The 24,945-nt window shown below is 46.2% G+C and overlaps 1 protein-coding gene across 10 annotated transcripts in view; it reads left to right on the forward strand.

The window, feature by feature from the left end:
* Window positions 1–24,945, forward strand: part of DAB1 (DAB adaptor protein 1) — a 1,143,899-nt gene that overhangs the window by 459,786 nt on the left and 659,168 nt on the right. For all 10 annotated transcript variants that reach the window (XM_063939281.1, XM_063939285.1, XM_063939276.1 and 7 more), the window contains one exon: window positions 23,467–23,535. The gene's annotated coding sequence lies outside the window, so the exon portion shown is untranslated. The remainder of the gene's footprint in view (window positions 1–23,466; window positions 23,536–24,945) is intronic.

The following is a 24,945-nucleotide window of genomic DNA, read 5'->3' on the forward strand; positions in this document are numbered from 1 at the left end:
CTCATCTGATAATAGCCAGGCAGAACATGCTCCTTCCACACATGTCTGAGAATAGCCAGGTAGCACAAGCTCCTCCCCACATCATGTCTGATAATAGCCACGCAGCACAAGCTCCTCCCCACGTTATGTCTGATAATAGCCAGGCACCACAAGCTCCTCCCCACATCAAGTCTGATAATAGCTGGGCAGCACAAGCTCCTCCCCACATCATGTCTGATAATAGCCAGACAGCACTAACTCCTCCCTAGAACATGTCTGATAATAGCCAGGCAGCACAAGCTCCTCCCCACGTCATGTCTGACATAGCCAGGCAGCACAAGCTCCTCCCCATAACATGTCTGATAGATAATAGCCGGGCAGCACAAGCTCCTCCCCACATCAAGTCTGATAACAGACAGGCAGCACTAGCTCCTCCCCATGTCATGTCTGATAATAGCCAGGCAGCACAAGCTATTCCCCACATCGAGTCTGATAATAGCCTGGCAGCACAAGCTCCTCCCCACAACATGTCTTATAATAGCCAGGCGGCGGAAGCTCCTCCCTACGTCTCATCTGATAATAGCCAGGCAGCACATGCTCCTCCCACACATGTCTGATAATAGCCATGCAGCACAAGCTCCTCCCCATGTCATGTCTAAGAATAGCCAGCCAGCACAAGCTCCTCTCCAGATCATGTCTGATAATAGCCATGCAGCACAAGCTATTCCCCACATCGAGTCTGATAATAGCCTGGCAGCACAAGCTCCTCCCCACAACATGTCTTATAATAGCTAGGCAGCAGAAGCTCCTCTCTACGTCTCATCTGATAATAGCCAGGCAGAACATGCTCCTCCCACACATGTCTGAGAATAGCCAGGTAGCACAAGCTCCTCCCCACATCATGTCTGATAATAGCCACGCAGCACAAGCTCCTCCCCACATCATGTCTGATAATAGCCAGGCAGCACTAACTCTTCCCTAGAACATGTCTGATAATAGCCAGGCAGCACAAGCTCCTCCCCACATCAAGTCTGATAATAGCTGGGCAGCACAAGCTCCTCCCCACATCATGTCTGATAATAGCCAGGCAGCACTAACTCCTCCCTAGAACATGTCTGATAATAGCCAGGCAGCACAAGCTCCTCCCCACGTCATGTCTGACCATAGCCAGGCAGCACAAGCTCCTCCCCATAACATGTCTGATAGATAATAGCCGGGCAGCACAAGCTCCTCCCCACATCAAGTCTGATAACAGACAGGCAGCACTAGCTCCTCCCCATGTCATGTCTGATAATAGCCGGGCAGCACAAGCTCTTCCCCACATCATGTCTGATAATAGCCAGGCAGCACTAACTCCTCCCTAGAACATGTCTGAAAATAGCCATGCAGCACAAGCTCCTACCCACGTCATGTCTGATAATAGCCAGGCAGCCCAAGCTCCTCCCCACATCATGCCTGACAATAGCCAGGCAGCACAAGCTCCTCCCCACAACATGTCTGATAGATAATAGCCAGGCAGCACAAGCTCCTCCCCACATCAAGTCTGATAATAGACAGGCAGCACTAGCTCTTCCCCATGTCATGTCTGATAATAGCCATGCAGCACAAGCTCTTCCCCACATCGAGTCTGATAATAACCAGGCAGTACAAGCTCCTCCCACACATGTCTAATAATAGCCAGGCAGCACAAGCTCCTACCCACGTCTCATCAAATAATAGCCAGGCAGCACAAGCTCATCCTACACATGTCTGATAATAGCCAGGCAGCACAAGCTCCTCCCCACGTCTCATCTGATAATAGCCAGGCAGCACATCATGGCCAGTATTTACTAAAAATCCGAGTTTGCCCGATTTGTGTTTTTTTTTTTCTAAGTCCCAATCCGGGAATTCACTAAGCACCAATCTCGGCAGTGTTTGGACTATTCGTAATGGTTTGAATGACAACGTTCACAAATACGAATGAATAGACCATCGGTCAAACGCGGCTGTTATTTCATAGAATACCTCCATTCACTATTCATTCGTATTTGGGTGTTAGTTTCTGAGTGCTCAAGTGCGGGTCTGTTTTTTTTCGATTTGTTAAAAAAACCAGCAATAAATAGACCTGCTTTTTCCAGTCGACAAAATTATACTCACATAATCCAGTGAAGAATCCGGCCTTTGAATAATCCACGTACTTGGCAAAAAAAAAACGCACACCCGACCACGCACTGAAAGGGGTCCCATGTTTACACATGGGACCCCTTTCCCCGACTGCCAGGACCCCCCCTGACTCCTGTCAAAGAGGGTCCCTTCAGCCAATCAGGGAGCGCCACGTCGTGGCACCCTCCTGATTGGCTGTGTGCACCTGTAGTGTCTGTCAGGCAGCACACGGCAGTGATACAATGTAGCGCCTATGCGCTCCATTGTAGCCAATGGTGGGAACTTTGTGGTCAGAGGTTGACCGAAAGTAACCTCACCGCTGACCGCAAAGTTCCCACCATTGGCTACAATGGAGCGCATAGGCGCTACATTGTATCACTGCCGTGTGCTGCCTGACAGACACTACAGGAGCACACAGCCAATCAGGAGGGTGCCACGACGTGGCGCTCCCTGATTGGCTGAAGGGACCCTCTTTGACAGGAGTCAGGGGGGGTCCTGGCAGTCGGGGAAAGGGGTCCCATGTGTAAACATGGGACCCCTTTCAGTGCGTGGTCGGGTTTGCGTTTTTTTTTTTTTTTTTTGCCAAGTACGTGGATTATTCAAAGGCCGGATTCTTCACTGGATTATGTGAGTATAATTTTGTCCACAGGTACCCCTAGGATTCTACATGGAGTAGAGGACCGAGCCTCGTGGGAACATAGGTAAGTATGTGTGTATGTTGGTGTGCATGTATGTAATAAAGTTGTACTGTCACGGTGTGTGTGTCCTGTTTTTATTGGGGTATTTTTTTAGTAGTAGTACTACAGGTACCAGCGGGCCCGGTTTTCCACCGCATGCTGGTACTTGTGGTTCTCCAAGTACCAGCTTGCGGGGGAGGCTTGCTGGGACTTGTAGTACTGCTACTAAAAACAATATTCACAATTTCACACTTGGCTATCAGCCCCCCATCCGCCGCCCTTGGATGGGGGGGACAGCCTCGGGCTTCACCCCTGGCTCTTGGGTGGCTGGAGGGGGGGACCCCTTGATTGAAGGGGTCCCCACTCCTCCAGGGTACCCCGGCCAGGGGTGACTAGTTGGGGTTTTAATGGCATGGCCGCAGGGACCGATATCAAAGTGTCCCCCGGCTGTGGCATTATCTCCCCAGCTAGTGGAACCCGGTGCTGGTTTCAGAAATACGGGGGACCCCTACGCTTTTTGTCCCCCGTATTTTTGGAACCAGGACCAGGCGCAGAGCCCGGTGCTGGTTGATTAATTATGGGGGAACCCCTGTCATTTTTCTCCCCATATTTTTTCAACCTGGACCGGCTCATAGAGCCCGAGGCTGGTTGTGCTTAGGAGGGGGGACCCCACGCAATTTTTTTCAGATTTTTAAAGACTTTTTAAGGTACACAATGAAGCCCTGCACGGATCTCACAGATCCGGCCGGGATTCCTTGTGCTTTTTCAGGCAGTGTTTTACTCATCACTCCCGTAAAACACTGCCTGATATTACGAATCACATCGACATCGAAAAAAACGATTGTGCAAAACTCGGCAGCTTAGTGAATGATCGTATCAGGATTCAAAAAGTTGCAGTAAAATGCACCCGATACCATTCGAGTTCAAACACCCTTCAAAACAGCCAAAACACGAATATTAGTAAATATTGCCCCATGTCTGATAATAGCCAGGCAGCACAAGCTCCTCCCCACGTCTCATCAAATAATAGCCAGGCAGCACAAGCTCATCCCACACATGTCTGATAATAGCCAGGCAGCACAAGCTCCTCCCCACGTCTCATCTGATAATAGCCAGGCAGCACATCATGTCTGATAATAGCCAGGCACCACAAGCTTCTCCCCACATTTGGCACTTACATTTTTAACAATTTGGCCTCATGTGTTCTCAGTCCTGCACAGCAGAAGGAACCGCTCACCATCCTCCCACCTTTATTCCTAGTCTATGAATTCAGCAAAAAGCTACAGTAATATACAGAAACAGTGCAGAATGGCAGCATATTTCTGGGACGTCGCACCTCTGTGAAACATCCCGTACCATCACACCGCACTAATGAGCATCACTGGGGTATTATAGACATGCATCCATCTGCATACTCCGGCCCTTCCCTAATGGAAGCTATCTGAGATGAAGCTGACCAGAGGGGCGGCTGTTATAGGCGATGGCCGTAAAATATACATAACCAGAATGAACATCAGTGGAAGTAACATATTATGGGCGACGTCTTCTTCTGGTTGTTTCCATTAACATTTGCTTTGGACTTTGTGGGTATGATCCTTAATACAGTTCTCATTATTACCTGGGATATTGTGAAAAAATAAATATACTGTATACTAAAGTAGATACAATTTATTTTACTGTTTTTTTTTTATTGTGTACCATTTGCTGGAACTCATCCCATAATAAGCAGATACAAACTCCGCATGTTACATTATAACAGCTAAAGAACAGTGTTGGAGGTACAGGGAGATGTATAATGTAATATGTCTGCAGCGTGCATTACACTGTGTCATGCTGGGTATACATTATACAATTATCAGGGCGATCCGTCTAATATTGTTGTACTGTGTATGTGTATAGGAATCATCAGCCTGTTCGTCCGATGCAATACTATAAAATTATAAGACGGCCACACTGGGCAGTGTATGTTACTACCACGCCTGACCTCCTAATAGTTCTCATCTCTAATGAAGATACAGTAACTGTATAAACCGTTAGTTCTGATGTCATCAATGTTTATTATCTATTTCAGCTGTCCAGACAACCAATAATGTCAATTATATAGCCAAATGCCGTTTATTGTTATTTGTTTTTCCCATAACTTCCAACTGTTCTGATTTAAGCAACCTGATTTGCGGTCCTCAATCTGTATGGCACTATACCTGAAGTAGGAACTTGAGCGTAATCGGGGGATTTGCTTCAATGACTGTTGGCGGTTTTTCTTTACTTTTATACTGTATGCTGTTTTTTGCATGATGCTAGGTGTTCAATATTCTGTATTATTTCCTTTTACTGCTTTGTGCTAATATAGCCAACAGAAAAGGCCCAGAAGCCAATTTTGCACTGGGACCCAGAGTAGGTTAGGTTTAGGCTGTGGGGGGAGTGTTAGAGTTAGGATCTGGGAAAGGGAGGGTTAGGGTTAGGCTATCGGGGGATGGTTAGACTCTGGAAAGGAAGGGATAGCGTTAGGCTGCGGGGAGGGGGTTATGCTGCGAAGAGGGGGGCTAGGGTTAGGGACCCCCGGGAAGGGTTAGGCTGCGGGGGAGGGAGGGTTAAGTTTAGGCTGTGGGGGGAGGGTTAGGGTTAGGCTCTGGGAAAGGGAGGGTTAGGCTTTGGGAAAGGGAGGGTTAGGCTGTGTGGGGAGGGTAAGGTTAGGCTCTGGGAAAGGGAGGGTTAGACTCTGGAAAGGGAGGGTTAGGGTTAGGCTGTGGGGGGAGGGTTAGGGTTAGACTCTGGGAAAGGGAGGGATAGCGTTAGGCTGCGGGCAGAGGGTTAGGCTGCGAAGAGGGGGGCTAGGGTTAGGCACCCCCGGGAAGGGTTAGGCTGTGGGGGAGGGAGGGTTAGGTTAAGGCCACGGGAAGTGGTGGGTCAGGTTTAGGCACTCCCGGGATGGTTAGGGTCAGGCTGCGAGGGGGATGGAGGTTAGGTTTAGGCTGCGGAAAGGGAGGGTTAGTGTTGCATAAGGGGAAGGTAAGTGTACTTACCTAGCCCCTGTCGGGAATCTCATCATCGGGATGTCGCGATCGGTCTTCTGACCACCGGCATGTCATGCTCAACCCGTTTGATACATCTCCTCTTTAATGTGTTTGGAGAATGTGGTCTTCAGAGTTGGAAGAATGTAAGGCGCTCATCAAATGCACTCATGCCACATCGACCGCGCTCAATGCATACGTAAGTGTTAAACGTGTTTGAGCCTTAAAGAACAAAACCTGCTTAAAACAAGACTCAAACCATGGTCACATCTTCCAAACTTGCAAAAGTTTTAAAATCTTCTGTGTCTCTTTGTTTTGTTTTTTACCTTTGGGATGAAACCTCCAACTAGTTTTAGAACCATTTTCTCTACGGCTTCTCGTTCTCTATTGTCCACTGTGCCTCAAGTACCAAAATGCTGGCGTACACAATATATGGGAACACAATTTCATGGTGAAAGTTATGGGGTATGAAGCTCAGCAAAGCAAATCTGAAGTTGGTAAGAAAATAAAAAGACTATTAATGTCTCATTGTGCAGCGCTTTAAGCCTAGACGTGTCCTACGGTTCATATCTCTAAATAGGAGTTACCAGTGGCCGGTTTCTCATAACAATGAGGCGATTTACAATTTTATGGAACATTATACCCCTGTCACTACTGCACTCGACCGAACAATGGGCCTCTCCTTTATCCGAAATATGCCGCCCTTTGTTGGGAACACGGATGGATTTCAGCTGACTGCTATGAGAGCTATAATACGGTCCTATTTGTTAGGACTGTATTAAAGCAAAATTAATAATTTCTAAGATTTAATAAAGGAATAAAGTATTGGTCGTGTATAGCATTCGCTCTAGACTAATCAAATAAGAAATTTTCAATTACTTTATATCTTGATAACAAGGCATCAGGTTGTTCTTGTTCTGCAGGCTGATATTGCTGAATACAGTAGCTGCGTACAATGCAAAACGAGACACACAGAGAGTCATTCAAACACAACTTGTGAGTACTTGGTAGACATTGAAATTGTAGGTGGGGGGGTTATTATTTTAAGTTCCTACTTTTGGAGATCAAGCCATAATAACATTCATAGAATTACTAGGCATCGCCGACGTCCGAACTCTGGGGGTCACTCCGAGTTGATCGCTCACTAGCTGTTTTTAGTAGCCGTGCAAGCGCTATGCCGCCTCCCACTGGGAGTATATTTTAGCTTAGCAGAAGTGCGAACGAAAGGATCGCAGAGCGGCTACAAAATAATTTTGTGCAGTTTCAGAGCAGCTTCAGACCTACTCAGCGCTTGCGATCACTTCAGACTGTTCAGTTCCTGCTTTGACGCCACAAACACGCCCTGCGTTCGCCCAGCCACGCCTGCGTTTTTCCTGCCACGCCTGCATTTTTCCTGGCATGCCTGCGTTTTTTCGAACACTCCCTGAAAACGGTCAGTTGACACCCAGAAACGCCCACTTCATGTCAATCACTCTGCGGCCAGCAGTGCGACTGAAAAGCTTCGCTAGACCTTGTGTGAAACTACATAAGCCGTCGTGAAAGTACGTCGCGCGTGCGCATTACGCCGCATACGCATGCGCAGAAGTGCCGTTTTTTTTGCATCATCGCTGCGCAGCGAACATTTTCAGCTAGCGATCAACTCGGAATGACCCCCTCTGTTTAGAACTGTCCTAAAACTATTTTTTAGGAAGGAGCAAATATAGTAAAGATCCGTACATTTGCCCTCATTCCGAGTTGTTCGCTCGGTATTTTTCATCGCATCGCAGTGAAAATCCGCTTAGTACGCATGCGCAATGTTCGCACTGCGACTGCGCCAAGTAACTTTACTATGATGAAAGTATTTTTACTCACGGCTTTTTCTTCGCTCCGGCGATCGTAATGTGATTGACAGGAAATGGGTGTTACTGGGCGGAAACACGGCGTTTCAGGGGCGTGTGGCTGAAAACGCTACCGTTTCCGGAAAAAACGCAGGAGTGGCCGGGGAAACGGTGGGAGTGCCTGGGCGAACGCTGGGTGTGTTTGTGACGTCAACCAGGAACGACAAGCACTGAAATGATCGCACAGGCAGAGTAAGTCTGGAGCTACTCTGAAACTGCTAAGTAGTTAGTAATCGCAATATTGCGAATACATCGTTCGCAATTTTAAGAAGCTAAGATTCACTCCCAGTAGGCGGCGGCTTAGCGTGTGTAACTCTGCTAAATTCGCCTTGCGACCGATCAACTCGGAATGAGGGCCATAACCTGTGGCCATATGGAATGGGTTTGTTGAGTCGACCCTATTTAGGTAGACACTCACTGGGTTGACCAGTATTGGTCGACAGGCAGTAGGTCAACACCTGGAAAAGGCCGACATGGTCGGCAGGTCAACATGGAAAAAGGTCAACATGGAAAGGGTCGATTTTTTTTATTTTTGGTGTTGTTTTCTTTGGAAAGTGTCCGGGAACCCCAATTAGTGCACCGTATCACCATGGATGGCGGCTTTGGGGAAGGTGCCTCGCTACACTACCGCTGCGCTTAGGTTAGTATTCCCAATCATAGTCTACATGAATTGTAAAGTATGAAAAAGTTTTTAAAATTTAACAAAATTGTGAAAAACCCATGTCGACTCTTTCATGTGTCGTCCTTTTCCACGTCAACCCAATGCTTATGTCAACATTTTCCAGGTGTCGACCTAGTGCATGTCGACCAATAATGGTCGACCTATTGAGTGTCGCCCTAAGTGAGGTCGGCCTAAGGACCGTATCCCGGCCATATAGAGGGGAATCACTTCAATGGTCTAGTACAGTGGTCTTCAAAACATTTTCATCTAGGTATCTCCTGGCAGCCCGTTTGCGGAATTAGTACTCCCGAGTCCTAACACTTGCAAATCAAAATATTGCTAATAAATATAATTGCTGCTTCAGAATTAGCACGTAATGCGAATGCAACTCTGAATGTCCGCTGCGAAGGGAAGGATAATGCGGCTGTACGCCAACAATATCAGTAGTATACAATATGAATTTACTTGAGCTGCAACCACAACATGTAATATGTGGGACAGAACTGTTGCTCATACCCCAGTGGCAACAGCTTCTCCTACCAAGTCTGCTGTCTGCTCTTAGCACACTGGTCTAGAGATAGACAGGAGAGCAGCTGCTGGCAAGAAGGGACAGGCTTCTTACCATTAGGTGGGAGAATGTGTGCTTAGGAAGTTCAGTTCTGTCTCCTACTGGTCATACTATGTATGTAGTACTGCATTAATTATGGGATGTTTTTCCTTTTCTAGACCTCTTATGCTATTGGTATTTGATAAATATGCTTTAGACTCTTCCCCCCACAACTATACTGTAGACCAGTGTTTCCCAAACTTTCTCTTTTGGGAAACCTAACAGATTTCCCCAGTGTTTTGTTTAGTGTCCACAGTCATAGAGGTAGTCTTTGTTGGGCCAACGCTTTGCGTTAGATTTGCTTACATTTTTCTGGCAGTGACGCTGTAGTCTGACACAGGGAGTGCTTGTGACAAGATTTTATGGTCAGAATGATGAGTTTACCAAAGTTATGTCACACCCAGCTTAAAGTAAAACCATACCAAGGCTCTGAGGGACCGTCGTCCAACAAGGTTGCAAATGGCTGATTAACTACTATGTTAGGGTGGACAGGTGCAAGAAAAAGCAAATATGTGTTGGAGACAGATGAACGGTGTTCCAACAAATAGTCTGCCGTACTGAAGATTGCGGTAATTAAATAATGTTAATTGGCCAGATATGCCTGGCACGGCGGGGAGTGTGACCCCACAGGGGTCTGTGGGGGGGAATTCAAATGTTATCGCCCCCAATCTCCCGTCTAAAGTGACAGGAGATCGCAGGGGGCGATATCCATTTGATGCCCCCTATCATGCTGATCGCACCCATTAGGTACGCAGCTAAATCGGACTAAAGTAATAGGCACGATCGGGAAAAGAGATGATTGGGCGCCCAAACGGATCACTTTTCACACATTTCAGCTCGCCACCCCTGGCGGGTGCAAGCTGAGATGTAGACGCCGGCAGCGCATCACGCCCGAATAGAGCTACATTTGAATATCTCCGGCGCCATCTAGTGGCTGCCGTCCAAGAAATCATTTGAATTTCGTCCTATATGTCTTTAGCATCTCAACCTCATTCTATGTCCCAGGTGATATCAACTGAGGTGTCACTGGACAAGTACAGCCCAGGAAGACTGAGAGCACGTTGGGATGGTGCCCTGAGGTACCTAGGCTGGGAGGTTCTGCCCATAATGGCACAATACAGGAAGGTAATCTATAATTGTCCTAGAAATTGTTGCTCTATATTATTGTAGCTTAATATTGGCAAAGACACTTTCCCCGACATGATGGATGTAGTGTCTGTCTCCATTAACTGTATAAGTAATTGTACAGTGGGAATCTACACAAGATGGAAATGGGGAGAGAGACACTGAGCAATTTAGCTATAATCTGTTACCTTTAGCTCAAACAATGGCAGTGAGACGCGCAGCGCTGGTGGCAAACATTTCCTCTCCCATAATTAACCCAACATTTCCTCTCTCCCCCATAATTCACCCAATCCTATAACATGACACAAATGATCTGTCTATCACCACAAATCCTGACGTCTGCGGCTAATATGAGTATTTAAAGAAGGCATTAGCTGTGTCTGCTGCCACCGAGTCCTCTGTTCTAGCGAAAGCCGGGCGATTTACATTAACATTAACTCGGCTAATGTAATGTGACTCTGAGTTAATTCAATGTATGAATATTAGCTCCATCAGCCATTTATTGCCTAAAGCTTTCACATTAGCGACAGTAAAAACTATTGCAGAAAGTCCAAACGTCCAATTTGCTTAGCACAAAGTCTCCGAGTTTACCACAAACATAAAAGGATTTTTCTGGAAGCATCGATATGCGCCCAACGTTCTAGGAAAAAAATAAAAAGGAGCGCCTAAAATGAGGCTAGAAAGATGTATAAACTTCCTAAGAGCGGTGTAATAAAGTTACGTTATATAGATTGTCGTTGATCTTCCTATAGGGCCTGGATTTTTATAGAATGCAAATGAGGGGACGTTCATTTGAAATGTCATTGGTTGTATCTGTGGGCACAGCCGTTGATTTGCGCTATCTCCACCGTGAGAACCACGCCTCCTTTTCATTAATAAGAGACAGTTTGCCGTGCGATTAGGCAAACGCCGCTTAATATATGGGGCGGTTTGTATAACAACCATGTATAAAAATCAGCATGGTTTGTCTACCTGTCGATTGGTCAGAAAGCTTGTGGGTGGCTTTAGTAAATCTGCCCCTCAGTTTAATTAAATCACTTAGAGGTTTGTGCATACTGCATCTTTAGGGTCTCATTTAATACCCCTTTCAGACTAGCAAAGATTCACGGGTTATTGCATAGTCTGAAAGGGCCCTAAAGCAATATCCCAGGTTGAAGACGGACCTGGGTTGAAGACGGATTCGACCAGGGCCGGACTGGGACCAAAAGTAGGCCCTGGCATTTTTGAAGCACACAGGCCCACCTCGGTGTCAGCATCTGACTCCTCCCCTTACTATTCGCGACTCCTCCTACTTCTTAGTCTACGCTCTTACAAATATAATTAATATTATAACAACATACAAGTGTACATCATTCTGTATTAAAATACACACAACCATTGGTTGAAGTGGAAATGTTGAAGTGAGGGGTATGGAAAAATAAAGGTTGTAACTAAGCGCACGCGCTCCAGAAAAGGGGCGTGGACATGCACGCGCCCCATTCTGTAGAATGAGAGCGTCTGTGTGCACTCCCGGCGGGGCCAATCGGCGACCAATCAGACAGAGAGTGTCCCATAGAGGTATTGTGTGCGCGCGCCAAAAATATGGGTGTGGCCAATTAAAATGGGACGTGATACACAGACATATGCCCCCAATAGTGCAGTGCCAGATCCACAATTGCCCCCACAGTGCCAGGTATACAAATGGCCCCACAGTGCCAGGTATACAAATGCCCCCACAGTGCCAGATCCACAAATGCCCCACAGTGCCAGATCCACAATTGCCCCCACAGTGCCAGGTATACAAATGGCCCCACAGTGCCAGGTATACAAATGCCCCCACAGTGCCAGATCCACAAATGCCCCACAGTGCCAGGTATATAAATGCCCCCACAGTGGCAGGTATACAAATGCCCCACAGTGCCAGGTATATAAATGCCCCCACAGTGCCAGATCCACAAATGCCCCACAGTGCCAGGTATATAAATGCCCCCACAGTGCCAGGTATACAAATGCCCCCACAGTGCCAGGTAAACAATTGCCCCCACAGTGCCAGCCAATTGCCCCAACAGTGCCAGGTATACAAATGCCCCCACAGTGCCAGGTATACAAATGCCCCCACAGTGCCAGATCCACAAATGCCCCACAGTGCCAGGTATATAAATGCCCCCACAGTGCCAGATCCACAAATGCCCCACAGTGCCAGGTATATAAATGCCCCCACAGTGCCAGGTATACAAATGCCCCACAGTGCCAGGTATATAAATGCCCCCACAGTGCCAGATCCACAAATGCCCCACAGTGCCAGGTATATAAATGCTCCCACATTGCCAGGTATACAAATGCCCCCACAGTGCCAGGTAAACAATTGCCCCCACAGTGCCAGCCAATTGCCCCCACAGTGCCAGGTATACAAATGCCCCACAGTGCCAGGTATACAAATGCCCCCACAGTGCCAGATCCACAAATGCCCCACAGTGCCAGGTATATAAATGCCCCCACAGTGCCAGATCCACAAATGCCCCACAGTGCCAGGTATATAAATGCCCCCACAGTGCCAGGTATACAAATGCCCCACAGTGCCAGGTATATAAATGCCCCCACAGTGCCAGGTATACAAATTTCCCCACAGTGCCAGGTAAACAATTGCCCCCACAGTGCCAGGTATACAAATTCCCCCACAGTGCCAGGTAAACAATTGCCCCCACAGTGCCAGGTATACAAATGCCCCCACAGTGCCAGCCAATTGCCCCCACAATGCCAGGTATACAAATGCCCCCACAGTGCCAGCCAATTGCCCCCACAATGCCAGGTATACAAATGCCCCCAGTGCCCCCCACAGTGCCAGCCAATTGCCCCCACAGCAGCTTACTTACCGCTGCTGCTGCTGCTCCTCCGGCTGTGATGTGAGGGTGTCAGGAGCTCAGAGCACGCTAGCGCGGCTATGTCTGGCGGCGTGTAGCGGACTTCTAACCAGCCGCCGGTTCGTGAGCCAATCAGAGCTCACGGACCGGCAGCGGCGGCTCCTGATTGGCTGCCGGTTGTGTGATGTTCGTATGCCCCCCCCCCCCCCCTCCCCTACATGCTTGCATGGGTTTTCCACAGGTGTTTTCGCCCACTATACCAAAAAAACACGCAGGTAGGTTAATTGGCTGCAGAGTATAATGTGCCCTAGTGTGTGCGTGCGTGCTTTTGTGTCATAGCACAATGTAACATGATGGTGCTATATACTGTAAGTAATTGGTTATAATTAAATTGGTAACACTGTAAGTATATAGCGATTCTAGACTGTACGCTCCAATGAGGCAGGGACTGATGTAGATGACAGATATTCACTGTACAGCGCTGCTAAATTGTTGGCGCTATGTAAATGATAATAATAAGGGATAAAAATAATTTTCCGTGCACATATCTTGGCAGCAACATATAAACGGCGTATAAAGAAGACATAAGTGGCGATCGCTGCATCATCGATCTGTAAATGATCAGACAGCGATAACATATTTAGAATAACAGGTGACACTTCCCCCTTAATGTTTCCGGAGGACCCCCTGGACTGCGCCTGCTTTATAACTTTCCTCTGTCAGGGATTCTTAATACTGGTATGCCACCTGCCTAAGTGCTTTTTGAGTGACCCGACATCACACTTGATTAAGCTTCCTGCATCTCGTCGTCTTTCCCTGGCATCCAGACCCATTAAAGGTATTTTGATCTTTCATAGCAAGATCATCCCACTTCTTTCTCATCCTAATTATGCAACTATAAGCAATTTTTCCAGACATCAGCCGGTGGGAACATTAATAACTCAGCTTGGCAGTCGTCAGGACTACCTGCTTACCCAGATCTAACATTATCTTTCTCCTCCGTCCGGTTCAGTCGCGTGTGGTACAAAATGTAGTAAAAAAACAATAATGATATGTCGAGATGAGCGGGTTCGGTTCTCAGAGAACCGAACCGTACCGAACTTCACCATTCGAGTCCGGTTCCGAGCCAGGCTCAGGTTTTCCCGCCTGACTTGGAAACCCGAACGAGGCAAAATGTCATCATCCCACTGTCGGGATTCTCACGGGATTTGGATTCCATATAAGGAGCCGCGCGTCGCGGCCATTTTCACTCCAGTCTCGGAGAGTGTAGTGAGAGGACATGTCTCCGTCCTCAGTGTCTGTGTGGGCGGAAAGTGAGGTGGCGATTCTTGTGCTGTCTTGTGCTGCTCAGTCCAATCCAGTGTAGTCAGTGTATTGTGCTGCATCAGTCCAGCCAGTCACAGTGTTTGTGTCCTCTGCTGCTATATGTCCCCAGTGCTGCTGTATAAGTCCCTTGCATTTTTGCTGTGTTGTCTTGCATCAGACCAGGGGTAGTGTCTTGTGCAGCATCAGTCCAGTGACCAGTCACAGTGGTGGTGTCCTCTGCTGCCATATATCCAGTGTTACTGCCGTATAATTCCCGTGATACTGGCGTATAATTCCCGTGATATTGCCGTATAATTCTCAGAATACTGGCGTATAATTCCTGTGATACTGCCATATAATTCCTGTGATACTGCCGTATAATTCCTGTGACATTGCCGTATAATTCCTGTGATATTGCCATATAATTCTCGGAATACTGGCGTATAATTCACGTGATACTGGCGTATAATTCCTGTGATACTGCCATATAATTCTCGTGATACTGCTGTATAGTTCCAGTTATCCTGCCATATATTTCCATATAAATCCATATAATTCTGTATAAATCCAGTCCAGTGGTGCTGCCATATAACTTCAGTGGTGCTGTCATGTGCTGTATATTATTTACTCCAAATAAAGGAGTTATTAATAATTTAATACAAATAATTTTTAGTTTTTGCCCTGTGAGGTGTAGGGGTACGCTCTCTTGTGCCGCATATTGTGTTATATAACTCCAGAAAAATTATGGAGAACAAACATTTGGAGGATAAAATAGGGAGAGATTAAGAACCACTTCCTCCTAGTGCTGAAGCTGCTGCCACTAGCCATGACATGGACTATGAAATGCCATCAACGTCGTCTGCCAAGGCCGATGCCCATTGTGATAGTAGAGGGCATGTAAAATCCAAAAATCCAAAGTTCAGTAAAAAGACCCAAAAAAAAGAAATTTAAATGGTCTGAGGAGAAACGTAAACTTGCCAATATGCCATTTACGACACAGAGTGGCAAGGAACGGCTGAGGCCCTGGCCTATGTTCATGACTAGTGGTTGAGCTTCACATGACGATGGAAGCCCTCATAACTGAGGCCTTGACACTTATGTTGGTGTTAGACGTGCGTCCAATATCCGCCATTAGTGCAGTGGGATTTAGACAATTGATGGAGATTACACTTCACTATGCAGGCGATACTGAGAGTTGGCCATTTAATTCCAGTGATTTGGACGTATAATTATTAGTGATGAGCGGGTTCGGTTCGTAGGAATCCGAACCCCCCCGAACTTCACCCATTTTACACGGTTCCGAGTCAGATTCGAATCTTCCCGCCTTGCTCGGTTAACCCGAGCGCGCCCGAACGTCATCATCCCGCTGTCGGATTCTCGCGAGATTTGGATTCTATATAAGGAGCCGCACGTCGCCGCCATTTTTCACTCGTGCATTGGAAATGATAGTGAGAGGACGTGGCTGGCGTCCTCTCAGTTTTATTCAGGTGGCTGCAAATATCTGTGCTCACTGCTTTATTGTGGGGACTGGGGATCAGCAGTATTATATAGGAGGAGTACAGTGCAGAGTTTTGCTGACCAGTGACCACCAGTATTATACGTTCTCTGCCTGAAAAACGCTCCATATCTGTGCTCAGTGTGCTACATATATCTGTGCTCACACTGCTTTATTGTGGGGACTGGGGACCAGCAGTATTATATAGGAGGAGTACAGTGCAGAGTTTTGCTGACCAGTGACCACCAGCATAGGTGTGCGCAGGGGGGGTGCCTGGTGCGCACTGGCACCCCCTAATGTCTGGCACCCCAATCTCACATGCCTGATGCAGCGATCGCCGAGCAAGCTGATTACTGTCCCCTCTGCGCTGCACCCTGTCAGGACTGTATTACTGACCGGACGCCTGGGTTAATCAAGGGTGCCACTGCTACTGGCTTTAAAACTCCCGACTCCACCTCCATGTACAAAAACAGTGTGATGTGACGTGATTACGTCATGCTGCTCGCACGCCCACCTGTCACATCCGCCACATGCCCACCTCTCTCCTTCTATGCTATGCGAACGCCAGCCACTGATGAGGATCAGCATGCAGCCAGTGTTCCTCTTAGGAAGACAAATTCAATTCTGGCAGGCGGTCGGCAGCAACATTGACACGTCAGTCGTTTTTCCAGCAGCATTAGTACTAGTCTGAGACTGTCAGTGTCAGTGAGTGACTGACTTGTAAGTAAGCTGCTGCATCTTGCAGAGGAAAGAGAGGGGGAGCCAGACCAGGCTGAGGAGGAGCAGTGTAATTGCAGTGAGTGCCATCAGGGATGTTTGTTTGGTGCACACCACAACATCTGACAATGTATCTGCTTTATTGGGATTGGTACAAGGGTGGATATTTTATATTGCGTTGACCGTCAATAGATGGTGCTAGACACGTCCAAAAGGCGGTGCTAGACACACACCCCTGATGGGTGCACCCCCTAATAAAATGTGCTGCGTATGACTATGACCACCAGTATTATACGTTCTCTGCCTGAAAAACGCTCCATATCTGTGCTCAGTGTGCTGCATATATCTGTGCTCACACTGCTTTATTGTGGGGACTGGGGACCACCAGTATTATATAGGAGGACTATAGTGCAGAGTTTTGCTGACCAGTGACCAGTGACCACCAGTATTATATGTTCTCTGCCTGAAAAACGCTCCATATCTGTGCTGCATTGTAGTATATAGTAGGAGTACAGTGCATAATTTTGCTGACCACCAGTATATAATATATAGCAGTATGGTACAGTAGGCCACTGCTCTACCTACCTCTGTGTCGTCAAGTATACTATCCATCCATACCTGTGGTGCATTTCAGTTTTGCACAGTTTGATGACCACCAGTATATAATATATAGCAGTACGGTACAGTAGGCCACTGCTCTACCTACCTCTGTGTCGTCAAGTATACTATCCATCCATACCTGTGGTGCATTTCAGTTGTGCGCAGTATATATAGTAGTAGGCCATTGCTATTGATACTGGCATATAATTCCACACATTAAAAAATGGAGAACAAAAATGTGGAGGGTAAAATAGGGAAAGATCAAGATCCACTTCCACCTCGTGCTGAAGCTGCTGCCACTAGTCATGGCCGAGACGATGAAATGCCATCAACGTCGTCTGCCAAGGCCGATGCCCAATGTCATAGTAGAGAGCATGTAAAATCCAAAAAACAAAAGTTCAGTAAAATGACCCAAAAATCAAAATTAAAAGCGTCTGAGGAGAAGCATAAACTTGCCAATATGCCATTTACGACACGGAGTGGCAAGGAACGGCTGAGGCCCTGGCCTATGTTCATAGCTAGTGGTTCAGCTTCACATGAGGATGGAAGCACTCATCCTCTCGCTAGAAAACTGCAGTGCCACTCCTAGATGGGCCAGGTGTTTGTGTCGGCCACTTGGGTCGCTTAGCTTAGTCACGCAGCTACCTCATTGCGCCTCTTTTTTTTCTTTGCTTCATGTGCTGTTTGGGGACAATTTTTTTGAAGTGCCATCCTGTCTGACACTGCAGTGCCACTCCTAGATGGGCCAGGTGTTTGTGTCTGCCACTTGGGTCGCTTAGCTTAGTCACACAGCTACCTCATTGCGCCTCTTTTTTTCTTTGCATCATGTGCTGTTTGGGGACTACTTTTTTGAAGTGCCATCCTGTCTGACACTGCAGTGCCACTCCTAGATGGGCCAGGTGTTTGTGTCGGCCACTTGGGTCACTTAGCTTAGTCACACAGCTACCTCATTGCGCCTCTTTTTTTCTTTGCATCATGTGCTGTTTGGGGACTATTTTTTTGAAGTGCCATCCTGTCTGACACTGCAGTGCCACTCCTAGATGGGCCAGGTGTTTGTGTCGGCCACTTGGGTCGCTTAGCTTAGTCACACAGCTACCTCATTGTGCCTCTTTTTTTCTTTGCATCATGTGCTGTTTGGGGACTATTTTTTTGAAGTGCCATCCTGTCTGACACTGCAGTGCCACTCCTAGATGGGCCAGGTGTTTGTGTCGGCCACTTGTGTCGCTTAGCTTAGTCACACAGCTACCTCATTGCGCCTCTTTTTTTCTTTGCATCATGTGCTGCTTGGGGACTATTTTTACTTTACATAGTTACAATTCTCATGCTTCCTGTACAGGAGCAAATAGCTCTGTCAGTAAAGTGTCTGCTGACAGTGTAACAGGTCATGGGGTTCTAATCCTGGGTATGACTAGTAAGAAATGTGTGATTTAAAATAAAAGACACACACACACATATATATGCACACATACATGCATATATCTATCTAAATATAGGGGGGGGGGGGGCAACTGGGATGAACTTGCCTCCTGGCAACTGGGATGAACTTACGCCACTGGTTCTGCTATTAAACTATTAGGCACTATCATTTTGGTATCCGGTCTCTAGGTCGACCACACTTAGGTCCACATGCATTAGGTCGACATGGTCTATAGGTCGATATGGTCACTAGGTCGACATGTACTAGGTTGACATGGAAAAGGGTTGACGTGAGTTTTTACAATTTTTTTTCAATATTTTGAACTTTTTCATATTTTATGATCCACGTGGACTACGATTGGGAATAGTAACCTGTGCCAAGCACCGTGGTAACGGTGCGAGGCACCTTGCCCAAAGCATGGCGATAGAAGTGAGCCATGCGAGGGGACACGGTGCACTAATTGGGGTTCCCCGTCACTTTACGAAGAAAACGACACCAAAAAAACTACAAAAACTCATGTCGACCTTTCCAGGTCAACCTAATGACCGTGTCAACCTATTTCAGGTGTCGACCTAGTCACTATCGACCAATAGTGGTCGACCTAATGACTGTCGACCTAGTTACTGTCGACCCAACAAACCACACCCGAGCAAACAGGACATGTATGGTGTCTGAAATAAGGACCCGTCTTGGTGCTGCCAACATGAGCAAAACACCAAAGGGTTAGAGGAAAGGTAAATTCAGTTTTGGCGATGGTAATGAATGTGACTTGCCTAGTTCCGGCATTCCGCCTAATCTGGTGGGTTCCTTAATCTGCAATACTCCTCTCACTTCCATTTATGCAATATACAAGTCATCGAAGAGGGGGAAGGCTGGGCTTTTGTAGCCCTCAAGAGGACCACCGAACCCTAAAAAGTAATTCCATAAATGTTTTTGGTGGGGGTCCTTCCCTTTGAGCCATCACTCTGCCTTGTATTGAGAAGGTTCTGGTGCCTACAAACATCAGCGGGTCACTTCCATTTACCTTTGGTGCTGGAGAGATCTGACACAGCGGCAGTAAGTGGAAGGCAGATGCTGATTGGAGGAGCTGGGGCCAGAATACTATATGAGTCAATGGAATTATCCTATAAGGAGACTGGAGAGGTCCTAAACTAGAGCTCATTATCACCTTCCCAATATTTTGGGAAGCGACATATTTATTTATTATTATTAGAGATTTTTTTATATATATATATATATATATATATATATATATATATATATAGCGCACACATATTCAACAGCGCTTTACAGAGAATATTTCAGACATTCACATCAGTCGTCCCGTCCCCCCCCTACACACAGACACACACACACACATACAGTACGAATTCTGACAAACAAATAGGGCCTTGGTAGGGAATTGAGGTCACGACCCCAGTGTTTTTAGAAAGCAATGCTCGCCACTGTGCTGTTGTGTCCATTTAAAGATAATTAGGTCCACCCTTTACTGACCTGGCATAAACCCCTGTTTGTGTTTGTAGAAATTATGTCTCGTTGACCGTTACTGTAATAGCAGAACGGTACTTACGTTATTCCCTTTCCATCCCGCATATTTACATGTATCCCGCAGGCAATGAGTACAACTTCGAGACAAGAAGTAGCCGTAAAATTAATTTCTGTGCCACATACAATACTGTGCAAAAGTTTTAGGCAGGTGTGGAAAAAATGCTGCAACGTAAGAATGCTTTCGAAAATAGAAGTTAATAGATTATTTTTATCAATTAATAAAATGCAAAGTGAATGAACATAAGAGAAATCTAAATCTAATCAATATTTGGTGTGACCACCCTTTGCATCAATTCTTCTAGGTACACTTACACAAAGTCAGGGATTTTGTGAGATTATACGGGGTCATTCCAAGTTGATCGCTAGCTGCCGTTGTTCGCAGTGCGGCGATCATGCTAAAAATCGGCATTTCTGCGCATGCGTATGCACCGCAATGTGCAGGCGCATCGTACAGGTACAATGAGCACCGTGAGTCTAATGAACATTCCTGTCACACGGCCGAACGCAGGAAGATTGACATGAAGTGGGCATTTCTGGGTGTCAACTGACCGTTTTCAGGGAATGCTTAGAAAAATTCAGGCATCGCAGAAAAAACGCAAGCGTGGCTGGGCGTTCGCTGGGCGGGTGTGTGACGTCAAAAGCCATCCCTCCATCGTTAGAATCAACGCACACGAAGAGTAACTACAGGGCTGGTCTTGTTTTGCACAAAAAGATTTTGCAGGTGCTCTGCTGCACAAGCGTTCGCACTTCTGCAAAGCGAAAATACACTCCCCAGCGGGCGGCGACAATGTGTTTGCACGGCTGCTAAAAACTGCTAGCGAGCGATCAACTCGGAATGACCCCCATAGTAAGGTGTATGATTAACCAGTCATACCAAACAGGTTTCCTGACCAACACGTTGAGTGGCCAATCGGTAAGTATGTACACTTACTTTATATGGCCGCACAGTCGGCGTGACGGCGGGTCCGCCAATGTATCGGTCGGATTTACATGATCAAATCTTTAAAGAGGACAGGTAGAGAATTTCCCATGACAACCAATCAGCTTCTAGCTATCATAGCTAGAATTTGATTGGTTGCTATAACAATCAAAACATATCTCATATCTAAGCTGTCAAAACATATCTCAGTATCATAGATCGATTTAGGTGATTAGGACTTGAGGGGGGAGATTTATCAATGCTTGGAGAGTAATAAAGTACCAGCCAGTTAGCTCCAATCGTTTTTCTAGCATCATGACAATTAAAAGTTGATTGGCTGTAACTTTATTTCTCTCTCCATTTTATGTCACTCCAAGTTTTGATAAATCCCCCCCCCAAAAAAAAATAAAAAAAATTGGGGGGGACAATACTGAAATGTGTGTGTGTCTGCAGTACTGATTATAATGGAAGTGAATAATGTGGATTGCTGTCGTAATGTGTGCACGGTGGGGACCAGCCGCCTGCGCTAATGGCAGAATGTCCAGGTATTAATGTGCGCCGCCAACTTTATCCTTGTACAGAATGAAACTTTTTTTCCCATCACTACTGAATTGTGCACTAAATGATTTAAAGGCTGCAAATTCTTTCCTCTGATCTGTCCTTCAGGCTTTCTAATCCTGTACATCTGATACAACGTGAGATCGCTTCATTCCCCCACCCCCGAGCCACCGAACTGCCGTGTAAAAGGGAATTTAGGTTCTCTAAAAAAAATGTGTGATAAAATGAGTAATGGGATGGCAATCCATCTAATTACCCTTTATTCCAGATGTACAATTCATCTTTTACTCCTCTTACAACCAAATCCTCATTTTACGAGGCTAAGGAAGTAGCTGAACATAATTTATCATTTTATTATCTGTTTGAGGATGAGAATTTTCTAACTTGGACTGATTTAAGGCTTCTCTAAAGAAATAATATTCATAACTTTCGCTAGAAACACATTTCTAAGTAAATGTGGTATTTTATTTTATTTTTAAAAAAAAGGGGGCTTTGTTTTAAATGAGAGGTAGAACAATGATGTAAGTTTGGTCATTGATCATCAGTGCTAAATTGTCGATGGAATTAACCATTGATAATTTTCCACTGATGGTCAATGGTTTGCCATCGGATCTCCGCCATTGATGGATGGCACACCAATGACCATCAGTGGCAAATTATTTACTGCAGACGGCCAGGCGATGTATATTTTTTCACCCCAATATGTTCCCCATAAAGCTTTATCCCCTTCCCTGATATTATGTATGGGAGTTTCCCCTAAATCTGGCACTGTCCATGGAAGTGGTTAGTCTTGGCTTAAGTTCCACCTGTGAATTTTTCCCACAGCTGTATGATGGGGTAGCAGTTGGTTTACCAACAGCACAATACCAACGGTCCCTTCAGCCACTGACTGACAGTCAAAATACCGACAGCCATTATACCGATATGATCAAAATGCTAACATAGTCAGAATACCGACATTTGAAATGCCGACATGTTAAAATGCCGACATGCGTTTTTAAGGAATTTTTGCCACAAAACAGACTTGTTTATACTTTATCATCCCAGTGGACCTGGAGGGGGGAATATAATAGTATGGCGAGCGCAGAAAGGCACCGCGCCTGAAGCATGGCGCGCAGCGGTACACTTACACAGTGTCCATGTTGACCTATGTCGACATTGACACAAAAATACCCAGAAAAACTCACATTGGTATTTTGAAATGTTAGCATTTGAAATGTCGGTATTCTACCTATGTTGGCATGTTGAACATGTCGGCATAATGAATGTCGGTATTTAGACCGTGCTGGTATTTTGACTGTCAGTCAATGGCTTTTGGGATTATGACCGTCTGTATTGTGTCCGTCAGTAAATCATACTGAACCCGTAAGATGTATCGACGTATCTCTGGATGGGTCCAACTCAAAAACATACGTATTTGCGCCAGATGTACGTCAGGGAGAAAAGTGTATATATTCCCCACAGCAGCAGAGAGATGCGGTGTGACAGTATCAGCTGTAAAAGCTAAGCTCGCATTACCCTATTTGTATACAATATAATAATGTAATGAAGTATCACATACACATGATAGAAGATTGTCTGGAGAGTTATTAATAAAAGCCACATTTTCCATATGAAATGCAATCAGATATAAACTCCTCCACATCTGTTGTTTACCCCTACAAAACCAATGTCAACAAGTGTGACTTCTTATATTCACTACATTTAAAGCAGCAATATTTTTTTAGTCTGGTTTAACTGATTACCGCTTTAAATTTAGCACCGATCTCGCTGAAATCCCGCCATTTCCAGGAACCTATTATGATAACATTTACTATATTTGTAAATATTACACAGTAGCCATTGGGTCAACCTACTTTCTTCAGTTGCCATTAAAACAATTTTTGCTCAGATGTTTTTTACAAAATAATGACAAAGGGCTTTTGCAAAGATCTGTGTATTTATTTATTCATTTCACATATAAAACAATTGCATTTCTTTATTCGCAGTGAAGAAGACTTGCCGGGCGCCATCGAGATATAACTCTCTGCGGAGGAGATATGTGCTCACTTCCCCAGGTATCTATATTTCCGTTATATATAAGAACTGCTAATTACACCAACATGGGGTAATGTGCTGTGTGATTTATATCAGCAGATACTGACTCAACGCATTTAATGAGCTTTTCTGTATTGGCACAAATGCAGACAGGAGAATTTAATCCACCTATGATGTTAGTTTTCTGCTGGTAGATGAATTTATTGTGGCAGTCCGATGGTGCACAAGGGTTCCTTTGTGCAAAGCAGGATGAATAAAAGAGCTTTTGCTGTAGGGATCAATGTTCCCTACTGCACCGCAATTTCTCTTTCATACCCTACAAAACATGCATAACTTAGCGTAAAGTGTTCAATACAGCATTTGCACATAACAGGATCCAGTCAAGATCCCGTCATTATTCAGACCCGAATAGGGTCTCCAGCCCGGCGCCAGAATCCTCACAGCCAGAATTCCAAATGGCCGGCCACTGCCACGCTGGAGAGGTAAGGCGCGAGGGGGGAGGTTAGGTTTCAGGGGAAAAGTTAGGGTTACGCTGCACCCCGGGGGAGGTGGGGGATGTTAGGTTTAGGTTGCGGGTAGGGGGGGTGGCATAGGGTTAGGCACCCCCCAGGGACAGTTAGGGACGGGTTAGGCGGTGGGGGGTGGCGGCGCTTTGGTTAGGGTTAAGCTGCAAGAAGGGATCTTAGGTTTAGGCATCACCAGGGAGAGTTATGGTTAGCTTGCGGGGGGGGGGGGGGGGGGGTTAGGGTTAACCTGCAGGGGGAGGGTTAGGCTGCAGGGTGGCGGGGGGGGTGGTTTTAGGTTTAAGCTACAGAAATGGAGGATTAGGGTTAGGGGGCTATGGGGGGAAGGGTTAGGGTTCTCTAATCAATGGGATGCCGTGCTAGTCAGACCGCTAGTATCCCGAATGCCAGTAGATCCTACCCAATCCGCACATACCATGGGGTAAATTTACTAAGGTGGGAGTTTTTTAGAACTGGGGATGTTGCTCATAGCAACCAATCAGATTCTACTTAACATTTATCTAGCTGCTTCTAGAAGATAATAGATAGAATTTGATTGGTTGCTATGGGCAACGTCACCAATTCTAAAAAAAAAATCCCACCTTAGTAAATTTACCCCCTTGTCTTAGAAGATAGTCTTATTTATCTTAAAATATCTGAATAACATATTTCAACTAATTTTTTTTATTTAAGCAAAATTAAATCTTAACCCTTGTGTCACTGATCTCTGCGAAAGCTTTCATTAGACAGTACGGAGAGTGTGTGTATGCCAATAGCGGATCTTGCTACGGGCAAGCAGGATTTTTGCTCGGGGCGACGCCTTCCGGAGGGCGCCGCCACCGTCCAGAGGGCGCCGCCGCCGTGGCAAGATCCGCTACTGATGCCGCCCGATGCTGTTTAGATGCCCGGTGCTGTGCCGCACTACAT

The sequence above is a fragment of the Pseudophryne corroboree genome, chromosome 9, assembly GCF_028390025.1.
Source record: "Pseudophryne corroboree isolate aPseCor3 chromosome 9, aPseCor3.hap2, whole genome shotgun sequence".
Taxonomy (NCBI): Eukaryota; Metazoa; Chordata; class Amphibia; order Anura; family Myobatrachidae; genus Pseudophryne; species Pseudophryne corroboree.